Below are 6,000 nucleotides of genomic sequence, written 5' to 3' on the forward strand. Positions count from 1 at the left end.
CGACGTGGTCATTTTAGCTCGAGCTTGTTCAGCTCAGTCCCGACAAGGAAGCGGTCAAAAGCGAATACACGATGGAACGGAAGAAGAAGAGCCGAGAGCTAAGATCGCAGCAATTACTCAAAATGGGAAGATAATGAAGAAAAGGTACATAATGTGGTTGAATTAGAATAACGTTTAATATCTCTTATTTCACATTCGAAGTAAACTTTAACCTTTTGAATTTTGAATAAAATATTCTCATGAAAATATTGAGTAGATGTACGGTTTATTTTCTTTAATCATTCTCAGTATGGAAAGAAGTATACCAGATAAAACAGTATAATTTTGATTGATAATTTGAACCTTAAAAAAAAAAAGAAAAGAATAGTATATAGGGTTTTATTGTTTTTTTCAAATGTGAAATAATGCTGTTATCAAAATAATCGATATCATAATATAGGTTGTTTTACTTTTATAGAATGAAAAGAAATACATATCCGAAACTACTATCACTGAAAAGACAATATGCACTGTACCAGCTTACAATCCACTAACAGAGGAAGATGCATATGTTATTGGTCGAATTGCTGGGGTACGGGTAATTTTCTTTATTGACTCTGGAGCACAAGTAAACACTATCACGAAACAAACTTGGGATAAAATGCGACAAAACAAGTGTACCGAGAGCGAACTTCATGAGGTATGCACCACTGCGGATAAAAACACTGCGAGCATATGCTTCATTAGGCCAAATTGATGTAGTAGCAACGTTTTTGCAAAGTTACACGTTTCTGAAGATAGACCGAATCTTTTGGAAAAATTCTACGTTGTTGAAGAATCGCGATCCTTGATGGGATTCAACACAGCGGCTAGGTACAGTCTATTAGACGTGGGACTTCGAGTTCCGGTGAACGATCACGGCAATATCTGGAAATGCGAGCTTGGTGCAATAAGCACAGTATCAGCTTTAATTCAAGAAGAATTTCCGAAATTCAACGTTCCACCCGTTCTGCTACATTATAATAAGGATTTACCTCCTGCTAGAAATGTATATACCATATCCCGGCAGGCTTCAAGAGATTGGCACAACTGAAAATTGACGAACTATTGTCAACCGAATAATCGAACCTGTCACAGAAAACATGGATAGATCCTTGCTCATCATTGCTAGTTGTGCCAAAAAGGAAAGGACGACATTCGCTTAGTTATTGATTTTGAGAGGCCCGAACAAATGCATTTTCCGGACACCATTCAAAATGCCACGACATTTGAATCTATCTTATTGGAATTACACGGTGCAAATGGTTTTCAACAATAGACCTGAAAAACGCATTCTTTCACGTCGTACTGGACGAACGTTGTCGACATTTGACAAATTTCTTCTCAGGAGATACACTATATCGGTGCCGTCGGTTTCCATTTGGCCTATGCAATGCTCCGGACATATTTCAGGAGATTATGCAGTCAGTTATTTTAACAGGATGTGAAGGAACGGTAAACTACTAGGATGATGTACTAGTGTTCGAATCAACAAAAAGAAGAAACGATAAGGAACTCTGGCTGAAGTTATGAAGCGTCTCGAGGATCACAATGTTATGATAAATAAAAAGCAAATGCGTATTTGCCAAACAAAAAGTAACATTTCTTGGGTTCGATTTATCAGCCAGTGGCTGGAGTATTGAAAACGACAAGATAAAGGCCATTCAACAGTTTCGCCGACCAGAAACCAAGATGAAGTCAGGAGCTTTCTAGGATTAATCAACTATATTGAAAGATTCATACCTCATAGAGCAGATAAGACATGGCGATTGCGAGAATTGGCAAGATCGAAGCAATTTTACTGGTCAACAGAATTGGACCAAGAGTTCAACTATATCTAAAATGTGATGCCTGGACTAAAAAATCAAGACATTAGGATACTATAAGCAAACGGATGAAACTGAGCTCTATGTTGATGCATCGCCACATGGTCTGGGGGATGTTTTAGTCCAATTTAATGAGCTATCGAAACCAAGGGTAATTGCTTGTGCTTCTAAAGCATTACCATCAGCGGAACAGAAGTATCCACATACGCAGAAAGAAGCTTTAGCCATGGTATGGGGCGTGGAAAGATTTTCCAGTTACTTAATAAGTATATCGTTTAAGATAAGGTCGGATGCCAGGTCAAATGAATTTATTTTCGATGGAATGCATCGCATTGGGAAGCGAGCTGTATCAAGAGCAGAGGCTTGGGCACTGACTGCAACAGTATAATTTTTCTGTTGAAAGCGTTCCAGGTGACATGAACATCGCCGACATTCTCTCAAGATTGGTAATTGACAATCAGCAAGATGGCACATTCGATGATTCTTCGGATGAACATTTACTTTTGTCCTGGATGTTGCAAATATGGAAATAAATTGGAACCAAATTTGAAACAGAAGCAGAAGTCGACAAAGAGCTAAATGATATTAGAGAGTCTTTGAAAACCGGTTTGTGGAATACAGCGCATCATACATACGAATGCCAAGCCAAATACATGCGGGTGCTGGGAGCCATGGTTTTCAAAGAAGATCGAGTAATATTGCCATTCAAATTACGAGTACGGGCCATGGAACTAGCACATCAAGGTAATACGGAAACTTCTTCAATGAAAATGATTCGAGAAATCATTTTTGGTGGCCAGGTATAATCAAGGAAAATCAACAATATGTTGACAAATGTGAAACATGCTTAAGGCTATCAAAGAAGAATGCTCCGCTTCCACTTACATCAAGAGCATTACCACAAGGACCGTGGGAAATTTTACAGATAGACTTCTACACGTATAAGGATTTCGGCTTCGGAGAATTCTTAGTAGTCGTGGATACCTATTCTAGGTATTATTAAAAATCAGAAAAAGCCTAGATAAAATAAAACTATGTTATAATTTTAGGTACATTCACGTTATAGAAAATGAAGCATATCAATGGCGACACAACTAACTCTGCTTTTGCTGAAGATTTTTGAAGTATGGGGTTATCCTCTGGCAATACAGAGCGACAATGGCCCTCCATTTCAGAGAGTGACAATTTTGTCAAACATGGGAAAACCGAGGCATAAAGATACGAAAGTCAATTCCACTAAGCGCACAATCAAACGGAGCCGTAGAAAGACAAAACGTTGGGATTAAACATGCTTTGGCGGCTGCCAAATTGGACAAAATCAACTGGAGGAATGCCTTGGAAAAATATGTTCACACACATAACAAAGTCCGTCCACTGTCCCGTCTAGGCGTAACACCTTTCAAATTATTAGTAGGCTGGAAGTTCCGAGGAACTTTCCCATGTCTTTGGGAGGTCAATAATACGGAGTCGTTAGATCGTACGGACATCAAGAAAAAGGATGCAATTTCTAAACTAAAAAGCAAAAAATATGCAGACAATCAGAGGGGAGCGAAAGATTCGGATTTACAAGTAGGTGACACCGTTCTTGTCGCCATACAGAAATCGCATAAGTCGGATCCAGAGTTTTCGGCCGAAAGATATTCAATAATTGCAAGAGACGGTGCGCGAGTAATTATTCGCAGTAGAAGAGGGATTCAATATGCCCGAAACGTTCAAGACGTTAAGAAGGTACCACAGTGTCTTGAAAAAGGAACTGACCAAAGCAATACTGGGAGCAATAAATTAGAAAAAGAGGATAATATACCATGCAACAGTGAAAATGAGAAAGGAATCGAGGACCCTATCAGTGGTAATATTCAAATTTCTGAGCGACCAAAACGAACGACAAAAAAACGAACAGTAGGTAATGTCTGTGACATAACCGCTAAGTGGACGTAGGACTTGACTTGACCATGCCTTTAAGATACATAATATCTAGAGTGCTTTGAAAATAGGTCGTATGTGCAAAAGAGAGTCTCTCTTTGGATCTATTCTCTTTGGATTATTACGAAACCATACAAAAGATTACTTTGAATTTCTTGGCAGATATCCAAAGACAATAGTTTTGTCTATCATGCTGAAGTGGAAATGTAGCAAAATATGTAAAACTAGCCGATATATGACCGAAAGAGAGCGTGATCAAAGAGAATCTCTCGTTTGCACATACGACCTATTCTCAAAGCAATCTAGATATGTCCAAATTTCTCACATCAACTATTTTGGATAAATAATCGGCGTTGCATACCATTCCTTGGCAAAATCTTCTCATCAAACCGACACAGAAATCAAATCTACCTCGAACAAGAATCATCAAAAACAATTCACGAAGTATCTGTCCGGTCACGGAATATTAGTTCTCGACAGTGGCAACCTTCCCACTGAAGGACTGCCTGAAATAAGCCACAATCCACGCCCAGCAGGGGATGTAGGGCCTCCTAATCCGTGCGATAGCGACTGAAGGAGAACATTATTTTTAACTCTTAGAGCCTTGAAAAAGGCTGTTTGCTTCTGGTTAAGTCCAAAAGTAAGAAAACGATCTTTTCAACAACCGCGAATTTTCTAGTGGTGGTATAAAGACTGAATGCTCATGTGAGCGAATGCACTTTTCTTTATAATTCATTTTGAATCTTCTCTGCTTCCCAATTGGTGGGCCAATCAGCCAGTGTCTTGTATCCCGCTTCTTTGTCAGCCAAAAGCGTCATCATCATCAACGCGTTGCCTGAGAAGGGCTTCTTCTTTTTACGCTTGTTGCTCGCTGCTGGCGTCTATTTCCTAACGGGACTTTTCGCTTGATACAGGCCAATAAGCCGGGCAAGCGAGCTTAGAATTGCAGTTCAGGTGAGAAGTACGTGTTCTTTTCTGAGACAACATTATTAGTAGTAGATGGAAGGAAACACCCGGACATGGGATTTCGGGTGATAAGATTTAGAATTGGTAACATGGGACGATCATTCAGTCACGTTCGCTTTGTGTGCGGTTAGTATCAAACAATGTTTATCTAGATATTTCTTGATCAATGACAAAAAATCCAACATTTGATGAAAAATCGATTGATTGTTTATTAATGTTTGAGCTGTTATCGGTGTTTTTTTAATCCAAATATCCTAATATTATGTGAGAGATTTTCACATCTTATGTTTTTTTAGGCATGGTCAAGCGAAGTCTTTGGTCCACTTCGCGGTTAAGTCAGAAAAATTATCCACTGTTAGTTTTGACGCTATTTATGAAAATCACGCATAAAATTTTATCACTAGAATATTGGATTTGGCACCCAAGTACAATTTCTATCCCGAAGGGTATTGAAAGCTTTGATTTTTATCTCTATTATTGGCTCTCTGAAGAACCGTTTGTTTTTTGGACATACATGCAGCATCATGTGGCTTTTCTTCAGCCTGTCTCGGCTCATCACCGATGCCGGCCGGTCTCGGCTCGACTCTGCTGCTGTTGCCGGTATCTGCTCAGCATTGCTGCATTGTCGGGTCTGTAGGGTGGACTGCTGCTGTACTGGCTAGGTTTCGGTGCTGGATGATGGTGGCTCTGATGGTGTCGAGCTGAATCAGTATGCTTCGTTTCAGTTACGTATTACTTTTTCTTGATAGATGCTTCGCCGACATCCGTTGTAAGAATGACTTCTGGCTCCTTGACACCGCCTTTTATACGGTTTGGCGTTGGCAACGGTGATGTGTTGTTTGTTACTTAACTACGCCTTTCAAGATGTTCAGGAGTCAAACGTTGAGAAATGGTTTTGCAGATCACGCCTGTTGAGTACAAACACCAGAAATATCATAGACTGGCGGATTTCCATTTTTCTTTATTGTTGGAGACGAAATGATGTTACAATAGGAATATGTTTGTATTAATGTAGAATTTATTTATCTTTATTTATCAAGTTTTATTCTCTACAATACTCTCATCCTCTACTCTTCAATTACAACTTTATGGAAATTGAAATTTATTTATATTTTATTATAAACATATATGTCGTAGAATGTTTGAAAACTTAGTGCATGCGAATGATGTGGTCCGATGTAATTATCTCAAGGCCGTACGAGAAGATCTAGAGTTTTTAAAAGAGTCTGTTTAAATATTCTTAAGTATTCGATATGAATATTCTTAC

The sequence above is a fragment of the Armigeres subalbatus genome, chromosome 2 (assembly GCF_024139115.2).
Source record: "Armigeres subalbatus isolate Guangzhou_Male chromosome 2, GZ_Asu_2, whole genome shotgun sequence".
Lineage (NCBI taxonomy): Eukaryota > Metazoa > Arthropoda > Insecta > Diptera > Culicidae > Armigeres > Armigeres subalbatus.